Genomic DNA, 26,849 nt, shown 5'->3' with positions numbered 1-26,849 from the left:
CTGCGCGCCTAGAACCGCGAGACCACCGCGGCCGGCCACTACACTGCATTTACTCTCTGAGCCTTGATTAACACATATGAATCCATGACAAAAATAAATTATTTGAAGAATTTTCTGTGAAAGGAAAAAGAACAGGATGTGACGCTTTAATTATAGTGCACTGGATCAGAAACTATGAAATTAATTCTGTGCCACTTTGATGTATTGCATACTAGTGTAATAAAATACTCATCAAATAGAAACGGTTTTGTGCCTCCGTTGTTATCGAGTGTGAAACACAAATCGTAGGCAGATTTTATAGGTCACCACTCAACAAATTAAAGCATTTTACACCGTCGAGAGTGAGGAGAGGAGCAGACGTTGTCGGCAGAAGGTGAGGCAGCACAGTCCCTCAGCGCCTGCCAGCAGGCATCAAACGGGTCCCAAAGAACTCAGACCCATGCGGTGTTCAGAGGCAGATGCTCGGCCAAGAAATCTCTCGCTAAAATATTGTTGAACCAAACTGTTATTACCAATTTGATAGAAAGCTAAATATATTGTTCATTCGCTTGAATTACACTCACAGCTTCAGCACCGAGAGGAAAGGGGCGATAAAAGTTTTGTCGACTAATGACCTTAGCAGTTAAGTCCCATAAGATTTCACACACATTTGAACATTCTTTAGAATTTATGGTCAGCGACTAAGTGTAAGGCAATGAGTCAGATGCGGGTTTTGCAACTGTGAAATACTTTCCTACATTAAAGAAGCGAATATTAAATTTGAACTAATATTGCGAAAATTTTGAACTTGTATAGCTTAGAATGAAAATCTTTCTGTTTACTGCAAAGGAAAACAACTGATTTTCTAAAACATTCTCTGTCATACACAACTTGAAACAGGTCACGTCCACCAAATCATATGGAAGAACTGACAGCGACGTATATCGGAAGGCCGTAAAATCCCTTAGCTTTTGGTTTGGCAGTGTTTGACAGACATTTCTAGGCGCAAGTAAATGGAGAAAGTCAGCGGGTTTTTGTTATCAAGTAACGTCTTCATCAATTACTTTAGTTTTAATGTAATCTACGAGTAATTGCTGATGTTTGATATGAACATGAAAAGGATTCCATCTCGTGGTCGTGCGGTAGCGTTCTCGCTTCCCACGCCCAGGTTCCTGGGTTCGATTCCCGGCGGGGTCAGGGACTTTCTCTGTCTCGTGATGGCTGGGTGTTGTGTGATGTCCTTAGGTTAGTTAGGTTCAAGTAGATCTAGGGTACTGATGACCATAGATGTTAAGTCCCATCGTGCTCAGAGCCATTTGAACAATTTTTGAAGGCCGGGCGCGGTGGTCTCGCGGTTACGGCGCTCAGTCCGGAACCGCGTGACTGCTACGGTCGCAGGTTCGAATCCTGCCTCGGGCATGGATGTGTGTGATGTCCTTGGGTTAGTTAGGTTTAAGTATTTCTAAGTTCTAGCGGACTGATGACCACAGATGTTAAGTCCCATAGTGCTCAGAGCCATTTCAACCATTTTGAACCATTTTTGAAAACGATTCCGTAGACAGGGAAAGAACCTGTTCTTGGGCAACTACTTCTGTAATGACCAAAAGGCATTAAATGATCTTCACGCACATGTGTTCCAGTAGCGGTATGAAGAAAATGTTAGTAATAATGACGGTAATAATCGAATTATCCGGTAACTTCACACTTCACTGTGGATTTTCTCGAGCTAAGAAATTTGCTGAATTAGTGAACATTTCAAAATGGCTTCATATCGAGGCTATGATGCCTCAAAGAGTCTTTACATCCTACTGACATGAGAACAGTTTAATCTCTGTGTCACAAGCTTGCCTTTACTTAACCATTTCATGGACTCGAATTTTTTCCACCGTGACTAATTTTGTAAGCTAAGCACATCATCCGTTACCGCACACTCCTGGGGCTAGGAAATGTCGCCACAATGGTCAGGTGGAACTAATTATCAGAGGTGCAATGCGTGGGTTCAGGCTATTTACTTTTAAGAGGCACAAAAAATTTACTTTACCTCTGATAACCTGAAGAGAAAGACGTTATAATCCAGAAACCGCATTAAACATCACGTTTCGTCATTCCCGACTGGACAGAGCCGGTTTACTTTGGGAAATGACATAGGTGGAGATCATGGTAAACAGAAATACTGTCGGCAGTAAACTTACTTGGATTAGAAAATTTTATTTTATTTGATGAACTGATAGCCACTTAAAGGAACAGAGCTCTTACTTTACTTGTACTAGTTTGAACTAGAGACATTGAAAAATATGGTGCCGGACTGTGATTTGAATTCGTATCTCTTCTTCCGAGGATCTGAATCTCTCGGAACAGTATAGTTCAATCATTTAGTTCCTTTTCCCAAGACTGCAATTTTCTCTAGGTCTTCTGCAAAGGTAAGTATGTGGATTCGAATCCTGATCCAGTACAAAAATATTGATAACTTCATTACAGACCATATCACGTGCATACCAGCCTGCGAGTGAAAATTAATGTGCTTTTTAGTGTCTGTTCATGTGTTGCCAACAATAGCAATAGGTGTCGTTATTTCTGGTCAAACACGCACACATCTTACTGTTGGTGAGTAAGCAATTGATATTTAAGCTATATTCGTGGATGATAAAGAAGGACAGTAGGTGTGGGGATCGATTGCTGCTCAGGCAGAAAATTTTTTATGCTTATTTTACATTCAAACACCTAGCAGGTGCTAAGAAAAACCGATACGTAACATTTGATTTTACTTAGTTAACTATCCGATTAGGTGTTTGGTTCGTATCTTCATCACAGAACTTCACATCATGCGCTTCATCTTTAAATGCATGCACACTTTGTTACTTCTGAATGGAGGTATATCACACATCTTTCGTGGTTAATTGACAGGGACGTAAGGGTCTTGATAGTAGGCCCGTTTTATTACAAAAACTGTCGTCTTTTATTTTCAAGTTTAGGTTTGGTTACTGATATTGGCGAAAATTTCGGTAATTCATGACTCTTCATGGCTAGTCAGCAATATGATTAGATTAGATTTGTTTAGATTAATACTTGTTCCATAGATCATGAATACGACAGTTCGTAATGATGTGGAAAGTGTCATTTTAATGAAAGATTTCCTTAGATAGCATGATTCAATTTCTTTACAACAATTTTTTACTCTCTCTCTTTCTTTTTTATATTTATCTCTCTCTTTCTCTTTCTTCACACACACACACACACACACACACACACACACACATTCTTCTTTTATTTTTATTTGTTTGTTGTGCTCGACTATCGGCCAGGCACGAAAATGTCCGTGAATGAGTTTCTCATTTTGAGTACACTTACGAAAGAAATATAAAAACAACTATCAGATGCATTACGTATTCCAGGCCATGGCAGCCGCATCTTTGAGACGCCAGCTATGGTCACTTCCCAGCCAGCTGTAGTAACACATCGGTTCGTCTTCGTCCTGCTGGTACTGTAACTGAGATTTGGCAATAAGGCAAGGTATGTTTGGCAACTCTGTGATCGAGGAGTTACGTCCTATTGTGCACGGAATTAAGTTCACTTGATTTTTCCTGTCATTTCCATTGAACAACCTGAATTATTATCGCTTGAGGTGTAACGAAGGATTGTAAATTTATGTTTTTCAGCCCAGGAAAGTCGTTCCGTCTGGAAATCGCTATTAATCTCGACCTTTAGATAGCGGTTTACGAGTTCTAGCCACTATTGGCCTCGTAATAGGAAGCCACGACACTTACCTCTTCGCTGTCTGGGAACCTGCTGACCTGTGAAAAGGCGTCTGCTATGGTTCGTGATTCCCTCCTGTGAAAGAGCTAGAAGCAGTCAGATCAAACATCAATAAGGAAATTGCACGAAAATACTTTCGGCTCATAGTGAAGTGGTGAAAAACTTACAATGCTGCACAACAGGTAACGCCTCTTTCCGGTGCTGACAAGCAAATTTTGGCTTTTTAGGAATACATAACTTTGTTTATGACATGCCACATTTGCATACCTCTTGAGTATGACACTGCATACCAATTAAACACAGACCCAATCGAATCTAAGTGAGTAGTATTTTACTAATTCGTGCTGATAGAGGCACGCTTGTGTACAGATACTCAGTTTTATTGAAACAGATTTCTGTCGTAAGGTTATCGAGGATGGTTTTATTTCATTTCTTATAATACAATGCACAGGTAACGTAAGGTTTCTTTTAGTGTTGTTAAAACAATAGTTAATATGAGAGAGAAATTAATCATCAACGATATATGTGAATTCTCTGATGTTAACTATAACAGTCTCACAATGCACATGCAGTTTATTGATTACATGCGTGTAGTAAACTTGTTCTGGGTTAAAGTTGTTCAAATGGTTCAAATGGCTCTGAGCACTATGGGACTTAACATCTGTGGTCATCAGTCCCCTAGAACGTAGAACTACTTAAACCTAAGGACATCACACACATCCATGCCCGAGGCAGGATTCGAACCTGCGACCGTAGCAGTCTCGCGGTTCCGGACTGAGCGCCTGAACCGCTAGACCACCGCGGCCGGCGGTTAAAGCTGTCAAACAAGGTTTGAAGAAGAATAAAATGCCACTACCACACGATTGGTAATGTAAAAAATACTTTTCTGACATGTTTTGGCACGATGCGCTCTCCCCATAAATAATACACAAGTTTCGTAATGCATCTGCTGCCTGGCCGTGGACAATGGGAAGTTGGCCGCAGGTTCAGGCGATGGAGGTATAACAGCAGAAGCCGCCGGTGACGAGTAACATGGCGGGGCAGGCGAGTTGGGCCGCCCACAGGGAATATGTTGCGGTGAGGTGCCCGACAAGAACTTCAGCAAATAATGTACCGACTAACATTTTCTTGAGGTCAAAAGAAAGTTACTACCCTCAGGCAAAAAAATAACGCAATGATTTGCTTAATGGGCAAATATACAAGTTACATTTTTAACAATATTGATAGCGATGAACATATTTAATACAAGACGTATATGGTAAATGAATTCGAGAAAACACTTAAGTATCAGAATCACAATAAGGAATATGGTAACATGCTCCGAACTGTCTTCAACAGAATGGGTATAGGTTAGGAAGTGAATTCCTCGAGGAGAGGAGATGGGTTGTGTCACGTTCCCGACCCTAACTTCAACTGCAAGTCACACATGAAAAATAAATCAGTAGTACAGCAGATACAAGAATATGACGGCAAACATCTGGTGTCTGCTATAAAGGAAGATCTTGAACTCCCTAAGGATGCGTCTAGAAGGCTGGAACTCACAAAAATAACAGTGCAGTGAAGGACTTTGCGATGTCGCTGATCGGGACTGCTCTTCTCTCCCCGTAATTTACCCTGGAAGGAACACACATCAAGGATTTACTGAATGATTAATTTGGGTCTGGGAAATGATGAAGATGAACCTCAGGCTGCAGAAGAAGAAAATGTGAATGCTGAACTGCCAACAGTTGAAGGTGACAGTAAAGGTGCTAAATGTGTGCTGCTGCTAAAGACTGAATATCATTCTTCATTCTATGAATGCTGTAACTTATGACTGTCATTATCTGTCACCTTATTTAGGTCATTTCATTGTAAGCTAGCAATTTTGTTACTGTTTTTGTGGAATAATAAAAAAAAACTCTGTCAGGCAGAGCGCAGCTGCACACACAGAACCGTTACTCGGCGGCAATTTTGGAGGACGCGAGGCGGAGGCTGAGCTTGCAGAGGTGCCGGAATGCACAGATGCAGAGTATCACCAACAACTAACAAGTAGTACCGAAGAAATTAAGAGCAGGTTTGATGAGATCACGGGAGCGCAAGATGAAATAAGGCACAGATTACACTGTTAAGCCAAAACATCGTGACCACTGCCCAAATCGTCGCTGGATGCCGCCTGGTAGCGTTGGTGGCACGTGAAGGGTACGTAAGTGGAGCAGACATGGGTGGGAGATGACCTTAGTGAAGATATGGATTGAAAATGGGGATATCCATGGGAAAAGCGACTTTGACGAAGGGCAGACTATTATAACGCAGAGCCTGTGAAAATGTATTTAAAAAAATGGTGAAACTGGTCGAATGTTCATCTGCTACTCTCGTGAATACCTACGGAAAGAGGTAAATGGTTCAAATGGTTCTGAGCACTAAGGGACTTAACATCTATGGTCATCAGTCCCCTAGAACTTAGAACTACTTAAACATAACTAACCTAAGGACATCACACAACACCCAGTTGTCACGAGGCAGAGAAAATCCCTGACCCCGCCGGGAATCGAACCCAGGAACCCGGGCGCGGGAAAGAGGTAGGACACTGAAACTATCACTACGCGCTACATTGTAGAACGGTCACGACTCTTCATAAACGTGGGGTTCCGAGGTTTGCCTGCTCTGTAAAATAGGATAGATGGTGATCTGTGGCATCTCTGCCGAAAGAACACAATGCCGGTGCACGCACAAGAATTTAGGAGCGCACCATTCATCGTACATTGTTGAACATGGAGCTCTGGAGCAGACCTCCCCCATGTGTTCAGATGTCGGCCAACGACATCTTAAATTACGATTGCAGTGGGCACGCGACCATCTGGATTGGACCGTTGACCAACGGAAACGTGTCGGTTCTTTAGCTGAATCACATTTTTGCAACACTAGGTCAATGGTCACGTCAACAAACGCCGGCATCGAGGTGAACTGTTGCTCGAAACATGCAGTGCGCCACGGACGCAGGCTGGTGGAAGCAATATTCTGTTATGGGAAACATTCTCCTGCGCTTGCGTGGGGACCTGTTCAAAAATGGTTCAAATGTCTCTGAGCACTATGAGACTTAACTTCTGAGGTCATCAGTCGTCTAGAACTTAGCACTAATTAAACGTAACTAACCTAAGGACATCACACACATCCATGCCTGAGGCAGGATTCGAACCTGCGACAGTAGCGGTCGCTCGGTTCCAGACTGTAGCGCCTACAACCACACGGCCACTCCGACCGGCTGGGGACCTGTAATAGTAATGAAAGACGCGCTGACAGCTACAAACCACCTGTACCCCTTCATGCTTGATGTCTTCCCCGACGGTGATTTCATCGTTCAGCAGTATAACTGTCCACGTTTCGTAGCCATAACTGTGCTACAGTGGTTTGAGGAGCATTATAGTAAACTCACGTTGATGTCTCAGTGACTAAATTCGCCTGATGTTAGTAGTAGAACTAACTGCGTACCACCCCATTTTTCGGGTTGCCTACCCGCCAGGGGCATTATGTTCTATAACCTAATGTTCGTCATGTATTCTGGTAACATAATGTTCGGCCCTTTGTCGGCACTTAACCTATAGTTCTGTTAGGTGGTTTCCCATGTAACCCCCATCCCCTTAAATTACTGTACCTCCTTTGACGTCAATTTAAGTAATTAGTTATGTCCACCCACCATTTCCTGGTACAATTTTCGAATTTCACATGCTTTTGCATGCCATTTCTAGCGTATTCTTCTTTGTCACTCATCCCCACCCCCTTAAACTACTGTACTGCATTTTACATAAAAAATTATGCAAATTAACTATGCAAATTAACATACTGTTTGCACTTAACTTTCTGTTCTTCTCCATGACACCCACACACCCTCCCCCCCCCCCCCCCACCCCCTAACTATTGTACCGCTACCACCACATTGATATAAAAAAAATTATATAAATTAGAATGAAAATTAATTAAGTCGATATCCTTCACATGTATGGGATAGTTCTCTTAATTCCCAGCATCCTATTGGTGGGAGAAACCGATGGAATATAGTTTAAACAAAATATCGCTAGTAAAAAGCACATCCTTCCACCCGACAATCGACAATGACGCCGCCGACTCTGCACACGCGCTTTGCATGGTCAGCCGGAAGCGAGCCACCACCGGAGAGATGAATGTTGGGTAACGAGCCACTGCTCTCACGCTGCTATCTCGTGCAGCCAGCAGGTTGGGTTGGGTTGTTTGGGGAAGGAGACCAGACAGCGAGGTCATCGGTCTCATCGGATTAGGGAAGGACGGGGAAGGACGTCGGCCGTGCCCTTTCAGAGGAACCATCCCGGCATTTGCCTGGAGTGATTGAGGGAAATCACGGAAAACCTAAATCAGGATGGCGGGACGCGGGATTGAACCGCCGTCCTCCCGAATGCGAGTCCAGTGTCTAACCACTGCGCCACCTCGCTCGGTGCCAGGAGGTACAATTCGAGTTAGAATTCTTCAAGTGTTATACTGAAGTCACATGTCTATGTAACTAACAGCTGATTCCCCCCTCTGGATGAACTATAGAAATCTTTTGCAACGCTTCCCAGAATAACACAGGATGCATTCCTCCTAGTGATCCTACTGGGAGAGCCCATCCGTTATATATCAACCCTACCCAGAAATCGTAAAGTGTTGCAGAAATAGTTAACGATCGCTTTTGTTGTTGTAAGAGCTTTTGTGATGTCTCAGCTTGTGTGCATGGAAATCCTTGTATTAACAGGACCTGTTTATGAAAACAGCTCTGAATAACACCAACTGCATTCTTCCCGATGGTCCTAATGAGGCGTCATGTGTTCCCTTCCTCGAAATCGTGACGTATTGCTTTCAACATACGTCTCAGAAATGGTAAACGTTCTCACTGTTAAAAACCTTCATCATGTCAGTGCACACATCCAAAAACACCATTAAAATAAAAGCATTCTTGTTGTCTGGAAACAGAGGTGGGCGAAATCTACATCTACATGACTACTCTGCAATTCACATTTAAGTGCTTGGCAGAGGGTTCATCGAACCACAATCATACTATCTCTCTACTATTCCACTCCCGAACAGCGAGCGGGAAAAACGAACACCTAAACCTTTCTGTTCGAGCTCTGATTTCTCTTATTTTATTTTGATGATCATTCCTACCTATGTAGGTTGGGCTCAACAAAATATTTTCGCATTCGGAAGAGAAAGTTGGTGACTGAAATTTCGTAAAAAGGTCTCGCCGCGACGAAAAACGTCTATGCTGTAATAACTTCCATCCCAACTCGTGTATCATATCTGCCACACTCTCTCCCCTATAACGTGATAATACAAAACGAGCTGTCCTTTTTTGCACCCTTTCGATGTCCTCCGTCAATCCCACCTGGTAAGGATCCCACACCGCGCAGCAATATTCTAACAGAGGACGAACGAGTGTAGTGTAAGCTGTCTCTTTAGTGGACTTGTTGCATCTTCTAAGTGTCCTGCCAATGAAACGCAACCTTTGGCTCGCCTTCCCGACAATATTATCTATGTGGTCCTTCCAACTGAAGTTGTTCGTAATTTTAACACCCAGGTACTTAGTTGAATTGACAGCCTTGAGAATTGTACTATTTATCGAGTAATCGAATTCCAACGGATTTCTTTTGGAACTCATGTGGATCATCTCACACTTTTCGTTATTTAGCGTCAACTGCCACCTGACATACCATACAGCAATCTTTTCTAAATCGCTTTGCAACTGATACTTGTCTTCGGATGATCTTACTAGACGGTAAATTACAGCATCATCTGCGAACAGTCTAAGAGAACTGCTGAGATTGTCACCCAGGTCATTTATATAGATCAGGAACAGTAGAGGTCCCAGGACGCTTCCCTGGGGAACACCTGATATCACTTCAGTTTTACTCGATGATTTGCCGTCTATTACTACGAACTGCGACCTTCCTGATAGGAAATAACGAATCCAGTCGCACAACTGAGACGATACCCCATAGCTCCGCAGCTTGATTAGAAGTCGCTTATGAGGAACGGTGTCAAAAGCTTTCCGGAAATCTAGAAATACGGAATCAACTTGAGATCCCCTGTCGATAGCGGCCATTACTTCGTGCGAATAAAGAGCTAGCTGCGTTGCACAAGAGCGATGTTTTCTGAAGCCATGCTGATTACGTGTCAATAGATCGTTCCCTTCGAGGTGATTCATAATGTTTGAATACAGTATATGCTCCAAAACCCTACTGCAAACCGACGTCAATGATATAGGTCTGTAGTTAAATGGATTACTCCTACTACCCTTCTTGAACACTGGTGCGACCTGCGCAATTTTCCAATCTGTAGGTACAGATCTATCGGTGAGTGAGCGGTTGTATATGAGTGCTAAGTAGGGAGCTATAGTATCAGCGTAATCTGAAAGGAACCTAATCGGTATACAATCTGGACCTGAAGACTTACCCGTATCAAGCGATTTGAGTTGCTTCGCAACCCCTAAGGTATCTACTTCTAAGAAACTCATGCTAGCAGATGTTCGTGTTTCAAATTCTGGAATATTCCATTCGTCTTCCCTGGTGAAGGAATTTCGGAAAACTGCCTTCAATAACTCCGCTTTAGCGGCACAGTCGTCGATAACAGTACCATCGGCACTGCGCAGCGAAGGTATTGACTGCGTCTTGCCGCTTGTGTACTTTACATACGACCAGAATTTCTTCGGATTTTCTACCAAATTTCGAGACAATGTTTCGTTGTGGAACCTATTAAAGGCATCTCGCATCGAAGTACGTGCCAAATTTCGCGCGTCTGTAAATTTTAGCCCATCTTCGGGATTTCGCGTTCTTCTGAACATCGCATGCTTTTTCCGTTGCCTCTGCAACAGCGTTCGGACCTTTTTTTGTGTACCACGGGGGATCCGTTCCATCTCTTACCAATTTATGAGGTATGAATATCTCAATTGCTGTTGCTACTATATCTTTGAATAACAATTATGCAACCAGAATTCGAAGCACTGACCTACAGAGGAGAAAAATGGGTGGACTTTTCCGTGTCGTATAGCTTACTCCAAAAACGTTTTGTAGATACCTTGCCCCCTCCTCCCCCCTCTTGCTCGAACTAATCCGTATAGGCTCCTGTGTCCCAGAACAAAGGATATCTTGTGAATGAATGGGGCATTCTGATTGGCTCTTACTAAATTTACCCACCAAATTACTGATGCTGCCTGCGTAGAAACATTGTCCGCGTTTTTTTCTGCAGACGAGACATTCAGTTGCGAAACTATTACGTACAGATCGCCATATTTCACTGACAGTTAAACCGTGCTGCCACGGCAGCGTGCTTACCAGTTTCTGTACCACCCCTCCACTACTTTGCAAATACCATATACTAGATCGCGAATGTAGATAGATGACTGTGCAATACAACCTTTCATTGTCAAATATACAGGGTGAGTCACTAACTACTGCCACGTAGAGAAACTCCGAAAGTACAATAGTAGCTGAAAAGTTTGTGGGACAAATGCTGCATGGGATAACGGGGGCCATAGCATGACATTGGTATCCTCTTGCTAGGTGGGGTCTATCAGAATCAGAGATATGAAGGTCAACTTTGTGAGTTTTTTTTTAATGAGATGCTACAGTTTGGTACATATTTTCTGATTGTGGCTATCGAGACAAGCCAGTGATGTGTAACAGTAAGATCTTTGAGGGCCAACAAAGGTCAAAAAGTTGGAATGAACGTCCATTTGCAGAAAGTATTCGATGTGATGACCATTGGTATCAATGCAGTGCTGTACTCTTTTTATAATGGACTGAGTGGTATTCCTTATCAATTTGACGCTTGCCAGAGCACATCCTCTGACCATTCTCTCCCATATACGGCGTATACGTCTAACGTGCCATTGACATGTAAACACCATTCGACGGTTTCGCAATACAACACTAATAGGAACGGTAAGACTAGTATCGTCGAATCAAGCGAATGTGAATGATGTATTCCTTTGAAGAACAAGTCGATATGCTTCTCATCTATGGAGAATGCCATCGAAATTCAGTGAGAGATAGAGACTTATACGCTGAAAGATATCATCAAATTACTCACCCTACACGTCATACATTTAAATATGTGTATGATAAATTGAGAACAACTGGATCTTTAGCACATTGGAACCATATACAGCAACGGAAAGTTACTAACAAGGAAACAGAGATTGGTACTATGGTTCGACATCCTTGTGTTAGTTCATGTCAAATCGTAAGGGAATCTGGCATGAGTGAGAGTAATGTTGTTCGTGTTCTGAATCGCCATAAACATTAACCCTACCATATCAGTCTCCACCAAGAATTAATTGGTATGGACTGTATGCATCCCATCGAATTCGGCCGATGGGCTTAACTTCACTTTTAGACGGATGACACATTTATTAATTTGGTTTTAATTACTGACGAGGCTACATTCATGAACCATGAGAATGTTATTTTGCATACCATGCATTATTGGCCAACTGAAAATTCATGTTGGCTGTGGCAATTTGCACACCAAAAACCATGGTCGGTGAATGAATGGTGCGGGATTCTGGAGGACAGAATTATAGGCCCCTATTTCATCGAAGGAAATCTTTATGGTAGGAAGAGCACCACATTCCTGGAAGCAACATTAGGTCTGTTACTGGAAGAAATACCTTTATGAACAAGGAACAGAATGTGGCATCGCCGGCCGGAGTGGCCGTGTGGTTCTAGGCGCTGCAGTCTGGAACCGAGCGACCGCTACGGTCGCAGGTTCGAATTCTGCCTCGTGCTTGGATGTGTGTGATGTCCTTAGGTTAGTTATGTTTAATTAGTTCTAAGTTCTAGGCGACTGATGACCTCAGAAGTTAAGTCGCATAGTGCTCTGAGCCATTTGAACAATTTTTAGAATGTGGTATCAACACGATGGGTGTCTGCCATATTTTTCGCTGATGGCTAGAAATGAGTTGCAGAGACAGTTCTCAAATCGTTGAATTGGACGCGGAGGAGATATGTCGTGGCAGACTTGACGCCTCTAGATTTTTCCTTGTGGGGATTCGTAAAAGACATTGTTTATAAAGACGTTACAACTACACCTGAGTATATGTGGGAGAGAATTGTCAGCGCATGTGCTTCGATAAGCGCCGATGTGATAAGGAATCCATGATAATCTCAATCCATGATAAGAAAATTGCTGCAGTGCATTGATACCAATGGTCATCACTTCGAACACCTTCCTTAAATGGACGTTCATGCCACCTTTGTGACCTTCGTTGACCGTCAAAGACCTTATCATTACACGTCATTGAATTCGTTTCTATGGCCGCTATCAGAAAATAAGTACCAAACAATAGCATCCCATTAAAAAAAGTTGACCTTCCTATCTCTGAAGCGACACCTCCCAGCAACAAAAATCCGTCATATTATGGCCCCCGTTGTCCCATGCAACTTTTGTCCCACAAACGTTTGAGCTCCTATCAGCCTTTCGGAGTTGTTCTTGGTGGCAATACTTAGTGACTCATCCTGTATATGTACACACCACACACCTGTGTGTGCCAGACAGAATCCTATACCGATCTACATGTTTCTAGGACTTCTATCACAGTGTGTAATTGACGATTATGATTGCCCACCTTTCCCTATGCAGATGGGAGTCACAGAGCATTCTCGCACGCTTAAGACAACATTAAAGGTTGAAAGATCTCCTTGCATTGTTTTTAACCATCCCTCGCTGCAACACTGTCACCAATTTAATATACAGCTGACTATAAGTAGAATGCTACATTCCACGTTTCGTGAAGGAACAGAGCGAGCCGAGTCCATAACTGCTGTTCAGTGAAGACTGTTTTGCACCAATCTTATTCACAGTAACCATCCAAGTGTACAATCTCTCCAGATGCGCGCATATCGATTAGGTTAGCACCCTTAAAGATGGATAATAGATATGGAAGTGTTGTAATTACATAATAGACGGTTAAGAAGAAAGTGTGGTTTTTATGCATGACGGAGCTCCATGCAGATGGAGTATGAAGTATTTTACGTAAATTAAGTGAGCTATCAATTATGAAGTATTGTTCTAGTGCCTCGGGTCAGTACCAAGAAGGTATTGGGAAGAGAGAAATGATAGTGGAACATAAACACATGAACACTAATGCAGGACATAAATGTTCAACATCTGACATACATCCACCCTGCAAGTTTTCTATCTCACTCGCTGCGATGATAAACTTCAAGAAGATAAAACTACTTCCGTCTACACCAAAGAAAAAAACGTAGAGCCTTTGTGATTCATACACAATATAGCTTTCCAGACGTGTATAGCTCTCACTGTTCACATCTTATCATGGTTCAGAAATTGAACTATGCTTGCATCAGTCTTACAAAATGATCGTTAGTAACGGAGAATGCCTCTTACAAGGAAGCAGACAAACACACAGCAGCGGTGTTTCGTATGTGGCCAAAAAAGACGGCCCTGTCGCATTAACTCAGCTCACCTTGTTTCTCCACAGATTGCAGAAGGTCTTTGATTCAGCGCTCTCCGACTTCTGTGCGTTTCCGACCTAGATTGGAACCATCACATGGAGAAAGCTGCAGGGAGAGCGGGACAGATACAGAGGAACAGTTACAAGATGCATAGGTGCTGTCTAAAACCGCGTTGGAGTTTTACTGTAGCAGGTAAGTTCGAAAAAGGTGACTCGTTTCGAGATATGGGACTGCCACAAATATGATTCAATAGTGGCTGTAATCATTAAAAGACATCTCCATAGGATCCAACTCAGCTATGTGACTGAATGGGAAGGCTTTATTCTAAATCAAAAACAGTATTTCTATCAGAAAATGTAACACAGTATATCCGAAAGGCCATTGTATTGGTCATAGGATTTTGTACATTTCTTATGACCTCAATCTAGCATTGCATTTTTTAAGTGATTCGTCACATAGCACGCCATCTACTGCATGTGATCATTCTCAATCAACCATCATCCTCCATTGCCTATAACTCAGTACCTATATCACAGAACCTGTGACATGGCATCGAGATAAATGTATTGCAAATATCTACCGGTGGCATGAGGGAGATGCAAATACCAACTTAATTCGACGTTTCTTAGCCGAATCACTTTCTAAATTCGGTGATTTTATTACGAGCTTACAGCGACGGCAACAGTCTGTTAATACATACCGCAGCGATCACTCTCTATATTCAATGTCGTGGTATTTGTGTGGGAAACCACTCCACTCAGAGGCAATACCACATCTAGATTTATGACGCTTGTATGATTTTTAAAATAGAATTCATTAGTGATACTTGCGTGGGCAGTAGAACCAAGCCCGCTTTTCATGCAGGGCACCAGTAACACAGTCGTTGCGATCGTGTTTTTTTTATAGCTGGTAGCCGATAAGACGATTATATCTCTCTTCCTAAGACATACTGGTACCACTCGCAACGAAAACAAATGAGGCATGTCCATCCATAGCGGATTTTCACCCAGTATTGTTTGGTGTCACCAGCATTCAGTTATTAGTAGGGGATGTGTGATCAATTCGCTGGGATCAGTTGGCACCACAAGTACGTGTTCTGCGATCAGTGAAACGACATGTGCTAAGAAAATGACCATGTCCTATCGTAAGGAAGACACGGAAAATTGCGATAGCTGTAAGGGGAATGAAAGATCTTTTACGTGGAAAATTAAGTCCTGTCATAAGGAGAATATACACTCCTGGAAATGGAAAAAAGAACACATTGACACCGGTGTGTCAGACCCACCATACTTGCTCCGGACACTGCGAGAGGGCTGTACAAGCAATGATCACACGCACGGCACAGCGGACACACCAGGAACCGCGGTGTTGGCCGTCCAATGGCTAGCTGCGCAGCATTTGTGCACCGCCGCCGTCAGTGTCAGCCACTTTGCCTTGGCATTCGGAGCTCCATCGCAGTCTTTAACACTGGTAGCATGCCGCGACAGCGTGGACGTGAACCGTATGTGCAGTTGACGGACTTTGAGCGAGGGCGTATAGTGGGCATGCGGGAGGCCGGGTGGACGTACCGCCGAATTGCTCAACACGTGGGGCGTGAGGTCTCCACAGTACATCGATGTTGTCGCCAGTGGTCGGCGGAAGGTGCACGTGCCCGTCGACCTGGGACCGGACCGCAGCGACGCAAGGATGCACGCCAAGACCGTAGGATCCTACGCAGTGCCGTAGGGGACCGCACCGCCACTTCCCAGCAAATTAGGCACACTGTTGCTCCTGGGGTATCGGCGAGGACCATTCGCAACCGTCTCCATGAAGCTGGGCTACGGTCCCGCACACCGTTAGGCCGTCTTCCGCTCACGCCCCAACATCGTGCAGCCCGCCTCCAGTGGTGTCGCGACAGGCGTGAATGGAGGGACGAATGGAGACGTGTCGTCTTCAGCTATGAGGGTCGCTTCTGCCTTGGTGCCAATGATGGTCGTATGCGTGTTTGGCGCCGTGCAGGTGAGCGCCACAATCAGGACTGCATACGACCGAGGCACACAGGGCCAACACCCGGCATCATGGTGTGGGAGCGATCTCCTACACTGGCCGTACACCTCTGGTGATCGTCGAGGGGACACTGAATAGCGCACGGTATATCCAAAGTGTCATCGAACCCATCGTTGTACCATTCCTAGACCGGCAAGGGAACTTGCTGTTCCAACAGGACAATGCACTTCCGCATGTATCCCAGGTGGAAATGGCATGGCAAGCCGTTCCACAGGACCAGTTGACTGCTTCTACACATTTCCCGTCTTTATTTTTTTGAGAGAAAATCGGTTGTAATGTGCATCTAGTGGTGTAAAACAGCTGGAAAAGAGATTTTCTGGGTCTCTAGACATGACAAGCACCATATTTGACCTTGTACAGCAGATTGATGGTTTGGAATTATATCATTGACATATCATTTTAAATTATATCATTGACATAGGTACTAATTAAAAAATAAGAGTGCAACGTACCAGTTTCCTATATTTTTTCAAGTTTTCACGTAAAGACTTTTGCAGACGAGATAAGCTTGTATTTACTCAGTGATCTGCAGGACGCCCCACCTCACTGAACCTCTCTAAGGTCTCCGGTCTCTAGAGATACAATTTCCACTCGTTATATTCGGAAATATACTGTGAAAGCGATCAGTAGCATACTGTAAAATCATGTGACAATACGCATGTTCTTTTAATCCCAGCGTCTGAAAATGAGTGTAAAAAGCATGGGAGCAGGCAAGCAAGCAGGTCGGGGCTACAAACAGTAAAGCCTTTGTGTCAGGGGCTCCAGCCCAGCCTTTGTACACTAGTTCGGAGGGTGACAACAGTCCGTGGAGGGCGCACTGACAGCGCATCAGGGAAGCGTGTGCGGGGGCACGTGGCTCGTAACCATTGGCCACGATGGATGACCGACCGACTTCGCGGCAAATATCTAGTGCTGCGACTATATACTAAGCATGTACCCATATTTTTTGGTATCTATCTGTCTTTGCGGTAATGGTGTGAGTGTGGGGTGGTCAATAGCTATACGTAGGATGAAGGATGAAGAGGTTGGTTGGTTGTTTGGGGAAGGAGACCAGACAGTGTGGTCATCGGTCTCATCGTATTAGGGAAGGATGGTGAAGGAAGTCGGCCGTGCCCTTTCAGAGGAACCATCCCGGCATTTGCCTGGAGTGGGATGAAGAGGTGATGATTTTATATGCTCCAGAATACGAATCGAATTGTGTTTACTGCAATGACATGGTAATCGTTTGTGGTGATATAGCCCGTTTGGCGATAAGTTTCACGCTGAAAAAGTCAAGCTTTTCTCGACCGTAGCAGAGCAGTTTAATCGAGAAAGTGTCTTTCGCGGTAGTTTCTGTATTTCATGATCGCTAGACCACTTTTGTAGGGTTTAACTATCTGTGTAATATGACTGCGGTATGTTTTTTATTTCAATATGTACCGGGTGATCAAAAAGTCAGTATAAATTTGAAAACTGAATCAGTCACAGAGTAATGTAGAGAGAGAGGTACAAATTGACACACATGCTTGGAATGACGTGGGGTTTTATTAGAACCAAAAAATATAAACGTTAAAAAAATGTTCGACAAATGGCGGTCCATCTGATCAGAATAGCAATAATTAGCATAACAAAGTAAGACAAAGCAAATATGATGTTCTTTACAGGAAATGCTCAATATGTCCACCATCATTCCTCAACAATAGCTGTAGTCGAGGAATAACGTTGTGAACAGCAGTGTAAAGCATGTCCGGAGTTATGGTGAGGCATTGGCATCGGATGTTGTCTTGCAGCATCCCTAGAGATGTCGGTCGATCACGATACACTTGCAACTTCAGGTAACCCCAAAGCCAATAATCGCTCGAACTGAGGTCTGGGGACCTGGGAGGCCAAGCATGACGAAAGTAGCGGCTGAGGACACGATCATCACCAAACGACGCGCGCAAGAGATCTTTCACATGTCTAGCAATATGGGGTGGAGCGCCATCCTGCATAAAATCGTACATTCCAGCAGGTGTTTATCATCCAGGCTGGGGATGGTGCGACTCTATAACATATCGGAGTAGCTCTCACCCGTCACGGTAGCAGTTACAAAACCAGAATCACGTATTTTCTCGAAGAAAAAAGGCCCGATCACGGTAAATGTGGTAAATACAACCCTTACCGTGACTTTCTCGTCTTGCAATGTAGTTTCCACGACAGTTTAGGATTTTCGGCAGCCCAAATTCTGCAGTTGTGGGCGTTGACAGACCCTCGGAGCGTGAAATGAGCTTCGTCGGTCCACAGCACGTTACTCAACCAATCGTCATCTTCCGCCATTATTTGAAACGCCCACACTGCTAATGCCCTCCGCTTCACTAAATCGCCAGGTAACAGTTCATGATGCCGATGGATTTTGTACTGATAGCATCGGAGGATACGCCTAATTGCCAACCAAACAGTAGTGTATGGAATGCCGGTGCAACGTGTGACTGCAGGAGCGCTGACTTCCCCGTGCATAGACGAACCCTTTACAGTCTCCTCGCCACAGGTGCATTTGTCAACGGACCTTTACCCGTTCGAATCCCCTTCCTATGGCGATAAGATCGTAGCTCTGAACTAGCACATTCCCCATTCTGATAATACAACTTCACTAAAAGCGCCTTTTCAGGTAACGTCAATATGCTGCGACTGCTGGAGCTTCTGATTCTCTCTCTCATAACAGCTCCTTTTATACACGATTGTCATGCACAGTCACTGACGTTTTGCTGTCCAGCGCCATCTGTCGGACATTATGTGAACATTTTTTTTGTTATAATAAAATCCCATGTCATTCCAAGCATGTGTGTCAATTTTTACCTCTCTATCTACATTATTACGTGGTTTATTAAGTTTTCAAATGATTCAAATGGCTCTGAGCACTATGCGACTTAACTTCTGAGGTCATCAGTCGCCTAGAACTTAGAATTAATTAAACTTAACTAACCTAAGGATATCACACACATCCATGCCCGAGGCAGGATTGGAACCTGCGACCGTAGCGGTCGGTCGGTTCCAGACTGTAGCGCCCAGAACCGCACAGCCTCTCCGGCCTGCTATATTAAGTTTTCAAATTTATACTGACTTTTTGATCACCCGGTACCAAATACCTTCGCCACTGAAAATCGCTTAATTCGTCTTTCTGCAGAAAATGGCGGACAGGGCTCGACATTGGTGGCATCAGCAGTTTGGCGGGTAAATCAATAAGAACCAATCAGAATGCTCCATTCACAGGAAGTTCCATGACGCCAGAGAGTCACAGGGCATCATTTGTATTGGGAATAGGAGCCTCTACAGACTGGTTTGAACAAGACAGGGGCAAAATATCTACGGGAAGTTCTGTGACGTTTGAGAGTCACGTGATGTCTTCTTTGTTTAAGTATTCAGAGACAAGTCGAAGAGACCATCCTCCCCTGGTTTTCATAGACAGGACCGCCATTGTGGCTTTAGACCATCTCCAGACCAGAATCTGTAGAATATCGAAAATTCACCGAAAATAACAGTCATTTTTCTCGTCTGTAGTAAAGTGCCTCGAATTCTGTTTGTGTAAGTGTTTTGATTTTATCGTCTGTGCTTAGACACCAGCGTGCCTTCGAGAATTGAGGGAAATAACGTCCCCGACTCAAGCAGTAAATATAGACTAATCCCACTCACCGTTTCAGAAAACTGATGAACACCGCAGCAGCTGTAGGACCCAGAAATTTTTCTCTCTCTCTGGCAGTGCCTTGAAACAAGCAGTTTAAATTCGATAAGTGGTGAGCGTCCTGTTTAGAGTCAGAGAGATATTTCTTTATACTTCCAAATATCGTGGTTTTGGCTTTTGGCGTGTAAAATAAGATTTTGGGATCTTTTGCCCACAAAAGAGTGTGAAATGTCTCAGAGAGGTTTCACAAGTGTGCAGCGGTCTTTTTAGAGTCTGTGTTCAGGTGTGGCGGTATACATCGCAAAATTGAAGCAATCTACTGTGCAGCGATCTTTTCGAAAGTTTATGTAGAGACATATGCAATTTGATGTAGTAACTCCTGAATCAGCTCGTCCTCAAAGAAAAGGAATGAATGTGGTATTTCCCACAATTAGCGCGAGAAGTGTCTCAAGGATGGTTTCACACATGTGCTGTGATCTTTCTTTAGAGGCGGTGTTCAAGTGAGGCAGTGATGGTGGTGGTGGTGGCGGTGGTGATGGTGGCAGATACCTCGGGTGAGGAGAGTTGGAGTTAGGTTAGTGGAGGTAGCCCAATTGACCTATTTTCCAGCCAAAATTTGTTCTTTCCGCCGTGACGTCACGGCAACATTGCTACGTCTATGCCCTGGAAAGAAGGAGCTGGATTTTCTGGGGCACTTTGTTAACCCGAAAGGTATTCGACCAAACCCGGCCAAACATGATACAGTAAGAAATTTTCCAATTCCAAAGACAAAGAAATTGTAATGAGGATATTTAGGATGGTGGATTCCTGTAAATGATTCATTCAGATAAAGAGTGTGAAAATGCCACCTTTGTGCTATTTGACTGGTAAAAGGACGAAGTGGAGCTGGGTCAGCGAAGCGCAGAGAGAGGCTTTGATGAGTTAAAAAAGGAATTGTTAGTTGCGCCACTACTTGCGCACCCAGAACTCGCTAAGGATGTCTGTATGGCTGCTGACAGCTCAGGCTGTGGCTTGGGCATCACGCTATCCTAGAAGGAAGAGCGAGGAGGAGACTTAATTCAGAAACTGATGGCCTCTGCGAGTCGTGTGTTCACTAAAGCTGAGAAAGACTTGACTATCATTGAGCTCAAGGCCTTGGCAATAGTGTTTGATTTTCACAAGAATAGATGTTACCTATCTGGTAGAATGATAAAGATCTACATCGATTACAGAGCCTTAAAGTTCCTTATGTCGGCGAAGTTAACGCATTTCGTTCTGAAGTGGTGTAGATACCTGGTCCAGAAAATCTAATGGCAGACACACTTTCACGAAATCCGACTGCTCAGACAGAAGAGAGTGATGAGTAATTGGGAGTAAAAAAATAAAACTCGCTATGTTTGTGATGAGTGAGCTTCGAGAATTATGTATGGATGACTTTGAGTGAGATAGTCAGGAAGCAGGATAAGAATCCTGTGTGGAAATCGATTAAGGAGAATTTAAGAGTCAAAAGTGACCGAAGGTTGCCAGACTCTACATGACAGAGAGAGGTGTGCTGTTTTATCGTTGGAACGCTGCAACAAATGATTGGGTAGAGTTCATACAAGATGAGTAGTAACAGACTTATATGGTATGAGGATCTCAGTTATGGGCATCTGAGGCATGTAAATGCTTCCAGAAACTTAGAGATTTTAAGAGTATGGCGAGAAGGATAAAACGGGTGCTGAGCAGGTGTAAGGCACACCAAGTAGCAAAATCTCTCAGTTTTTCGTGCCAAGTATCGCCATATTCTCTATGGTACCTGCCAGACTAAAACAGTATGGGGCAACATACTTGTTTGGGCCTCTCCCGAAGTTGGTGGATAATTATCAGTATGTGTTAATGGCTGTCAAACAACTTTTCGAAATATATGACTTTCAGTTCACCACGTAAAGCTTCGGGAAGAATGGCCACAGCCGCCTTCATAAATAATTGCTTAATAGAAGTGGTACGAACAGAGAAAATGATAATTGAGTCTGGACCACAGTTTAGGTCCAACCAGTGGTCTCGTGCATTAAGAGAAAGAAGGTTTACGCCACTTTTGTATGATGCTACCACATGGTTCCGAACCCAAGTGACAGAGTGGTTAAAGAAACTGTGCAGAATTAATTGCAATACACATTAGAGGAGATGAAACGAATTTTTGAATCATTTTAAGAATATCATAAATAAGATGCCACATGAACAACAGGTCTATCTCTTAGGAGCGTTCCAACGCCAGACCGTATTCCAGAGCAACGAATCGACAGAGGAGACAAAAAGGATAGATTAGGAGGCTGACATTGGCTGTTGGTGAGGAAGTATTAATAAAATCACAGAAACTGTCCAGAAAGCATAGGTTCCTCACGAGTAAGTTTTTCTCGGTCTATAACGGACCACTCAGAGTACGAAGGACAAAGGGTAGTCCATGCTAACACAATTCAAATTGAATCTGTTCGTGGGCGAAAATCGAGAGGGTTACATCATATTGTGGAAAGTTAGTATGTGAGTGTATTCTAATTAGTGTAAAGTAACTGTATCTTAGGTCAGTGTGTCTGTGAATGGATATGAGTCGTGTGACATTGTGTATTTTTAGGAACACCTGGGATTTTTGTTTTGTTTTGTTTTGTGATTTTTGTCTCCCACTGTATAAGACATAATTGTCGGTACCCACATGGATGGGATCCAGATATAAGATGCCGAGTTGCAGGTGCAGTGATGAGATGTAGTGTGTGTCCTGAATGAAGTATGAATATGAGAAGTCAGAGGACCATGGACTACCTTGATAATGCGGAGACAATGAGCTCTAAGACTGAAGAAATGGTTGGTACGGGAGAAGGTAGAAGTAGGAACAGGGAGTGTGACATGATGATGGCTAAAGTTACCCAATTAGCATGTAAAGTAGGAAAGGTTCATGTTGAAATCAGAATTATATTACTACCTTCAGCTGCTGACGGGCGTTGATGTATATCAACAGGGACAGGTGAAAATATGTGCCCCGAGCGGGACTCGAACCAGGGATCTCCTGCTTCCACGGCAGACGCTCTATCCATCTGCGTCACCCAGGGTACAGAGGATATTGCGACTGCAGAGACTATCTCGCGCACGCCTCCCGTAAGACCCACATTCTCACCTTGTATGTGCACACACTACATTCGTAGTGTCCCACTCCTACACACTCATTACTCGTCGAAGACATTCTTACCAAGTCTCGTAAGTGTTCGGGGAATATGTGTGCATCCGCACAGAAGAAGGAGGTCATTACCGGTATTGCCAGAGCTATATACACTCCTGGAAATTGAAATAAGAACACCGTGAATTCATTGTCCCAGGAAGGGGAAACTTTATTGACACATTCCTGGGGTCAGATACATCACATGATCACACTGACAGAATCACAGGCAGATAGACACAGGCAACAGAGCATGCACAATGTCGCCACTAGTACAGTGTGTATCCACCTTTCGCAGCAATGCAGGCTGCTATTCTCCCATGGAGACGATCGTAGAGATGCTGGATGTAGTCCTGTGGAACGGCTTGCCATGCCATTTCCACCTGGCGCCTCAGTTGGACCAGCGTTCGTCCTGGACGTGCAGACCGCGTGAGACGACGCTTCATCCAGTCCCAAACATGCTCAATGGGGGACAGATCCGGAGATCTTGCTGGCCAGGGTAGTTGACTTACACCTTCTAGAGCACGTTGGGTGGCACGGGATACATGCGGACGTGCATTGTCCTATTGGAACAGCAAGTTCCCTTGCCGGTCTAGGAATGGTAGAACGATGGGTTCGATGACGGTTTGGATGTACTGTGCACTATTCAGTGTCCCCTCGACGATCACCAGAGGTGTACAGCCAGTGTAGGAGATCGCTCCCCACACCATGTGCCTCGGTCGTATGCAGTCCTGATTGTAGCGCTCATCTGCACGGCGCCATACACGCATACGACCATCATTGGCACCAAGGCAGAAGCGATTCTCATCGCTGAAGACGACACGTCTCCATTCGTCCCTCCATTCACGCCTGTCGCGACACCACTGGAGGCGGGCTGCACGATGTTGGGGAGTGAGCGGAAGATGGCCTAACGGTGTGCGGGACCGTAGCCCAGCTTCATGGAGACGGTTGCGAATGGTCCTCGCCGATACCCCAGGAGCAACAGTGTCCCTAATTTGCTGGGAAGTGGCGGTGCGGTCCCCTACGGCACTGTGTAGGATCCTACGGTCTTGGCGTGCATCCGTACGTCGCTGCGGTCCGGTCCCAGGTCGACGGGCACGTGCACCTTCCGCCGACCACTGGCGACAACATCGATGTACTGTGGAGACCTCACGCCCCACGTGTTGAGCAATTCGGCGGTACGTCCACCCGGCCTCCCGCATGCCCACTATACGCCCTCGCTCAAAGTCCGTCAACTGCACATACGGTTCACGTCCACGCTGTCGCGGCATGCTACCAGTGTTAAAGACTGCGATGGAGCTTCGTATGCCACGGCAAACTGGCTGACACTGACGGCGGCGGTGCACAAATGCTGCGCAGCTAGCGCCATTAGACGGTCAAAACCGCGGTTCCTGGTGTGTCCGCTGTGCCGTGCGTGTGATCATTGCTTGTACAGCCCTCTCGCAGTGTCCGGAGCAAATATGGTGGGTCTGACACGCCGGTTTCAATGTGTTCTTTTTTCCATTTCCAGGAGTGTACTTATAGGGATATGATGTCTGTTCATTCGCACATGTCCAAAAGAACAGACACCATATCCATATAAGATTAATGTTGAGTTAGTTAATGGTGTATATTTATTAATTTTGTGAATTCTAATCTGTCTCTAGAGAAATGGAGAACCTTTGAATTTTCGTGACCAATTTTTGATCCCTAAAAGATAAGGAGTCTGGATACCGAGTGCCGAGGAAGGATAAGAGATTATAAATGAAAAGGAGTAACTAGAGGGAGACACACATAGATCAGTGCAATGCGAGTCTATCAAAGGAGAAATAGAATGTGTGTGTTCGATGAATCGATAATGATGCTGAAGTGTCATTCATTTGTGTCTGGAAATGAATTAAGACTTAGAATTTAACAGGCACAAATTGAGAGGCTTCTGGTACAGAAGCGTTTATAGATGGTTCTTTTCCTTGATATCTTAAACAAAGTAATAACATTTTTAATCTCCTAATGCTGTGACGCTGGGACACAAATGGGTGACTTGTCTCCTTGATGAGACGGAACACTTTTCGAGACAGCAGACTAGGCACTTATTTTCATGAATGAAATTACGATTGTATGGTGTGGTGTTATGCAGAAGGTGAAGTTAGAAGCATAGTATAGGGTTGTGTGGAGCCTCAAAATAATAAAATTCACATGAAGCTCCTGTAATAATTACGAATCCTGAAGCTGACTAATTTGAAACTTTCAGTACCACTGAGGTGATGACAATATGATGCAGAATACGTGTGTCTTGTAGAGAAAGTCTCAGAGACGTGGTGATGTGCTATAGGAATAAATTATATAGTCGTAAGATGAGTAATTGTGTATACAGCAAAATGTTGATGAAAAGTTGGAGATTCATGTTCTTATAGTAAACACTTGAGAGGCAAATTTTTTTTCTTAGTTTGCATGAGTGTTATTGGATACAGTATCAAATTTGTGATCATATTAACAATTAATGTGGAATTAGACAGATACGAGAACTTAAAATTAGGTATTGGCACCTGTTTTACTGAGGATGAATACCGGTGTAACTAGTTGCATCAAGATTTTTTTTGTGTTACTATTTTTAGGCTATATATATATATATATATATATATATATATATATATATATATATATATATATATATGTGTGTGTGTGTGTGTGTGATGCGATCAGTATTAGAAAATAGTGTGTTATATCCACTGTTGCAAGTATTCTGGAAGTCATCGAATGAAGGCGGCGTTCCTGGGAACACAGCAATGCACAAAGAGCGGGCACTGGTGTGCAATGCTTTGTGCAGCCGTTGGAGGACAATGGCATCCAGTAGCAGTCAAGGCACTGCTCCAAGGACGCGAAGTGGAGTGTTGGCTGAGACATTTTCGTAGGCGGCGACTCCATGTGGCCTGAGGGTCCCAGGTCCCTTCAAAAATTCATTTCGGAGGGGGGGGGGATGCAGAGCCCCCCAATGATTTACGAAAATTATTAGTTATATTATGCTTTGTAAAATCACAAAATTATGTTGGCATTTTTTACTTTCCTTGTTTGACGATAGTTACCTTTTAAAATACATTCAGTAATGAGTTAAAATAAATAATTATTACTGTAGTAAGCAGGTTAACTGAAAACGAGTGGTGTGAATCAAGACAGTGTGACAGTGCTGTGGGCGCACTTAGAATTTGTCCCGGTGTGCGCACCTTTGTGTAAAGTCTGGCGCCGGCGGGCCAGCGCTGCGGCCGCGGTGAATTCAAAAGGGCTGGAGCGAAAGCGCCTAAATCCCTCTGCCTCGTGTCGCCTTGACACTTCGAGACACTAAGACGGTGCTGTCGCAGACATTCAGTGTAGATAGTTCCGTTCAGTGCATGCTGCAGACGTGTTTAGTGTTCCGACTTAAGTGTCTACTGGACTATTTTATATATTTTATTTCTTTACTTTAGCCTCTTCGTGTATTGGAAATTAAGTATGCAACGGATAAATTTGTTACCAAAGAGGCGCGCTTAGAAGTTGATGATACTGCAAGTCATCTTCCAACAATTATTGTGTAGTCAATTGATTCATCGTCTTCAGGCCAGAACCGTTCACAGTCTTAACCTGGACAATCCGGTAAGGGATGATCATTTCAGAAGTCTTGGTTGATCAAATACACATCGCCAGAATATGAAGCATCTATCGAATTTTTTTTCTTTTTTTTGCAAATTCTGCAAACAGGCAGATTCTAAAAATCTATTATAATTTTCTTCCAAAAAAGAAGATGCCTTTACTTCCGTAGGGTTTTCTTAGTGGAAAAAGGCTTTGGAAAAATTCA

This window comes from Schistocerca gregaria, chromosome X (assembly GCF_023897955.1).
Source record: "Schistocerca gregaria isolate iqSchGreg1 chromosome X, iqSchGreg1.2, whole genome shotgun sequence".
Classification (NCBI taxonomy): domain Eukaryota; kingdom Metazoa; phylum Arthropoda; class Insecta; order Orthoptera; family Acrididae; genus Schistocerca; species Schistocerca gregaria.
The sequence above is the reverse complement of the archived record's forward strand: the minus strand, read 5'-3'. Positions refer to the sequence as shown.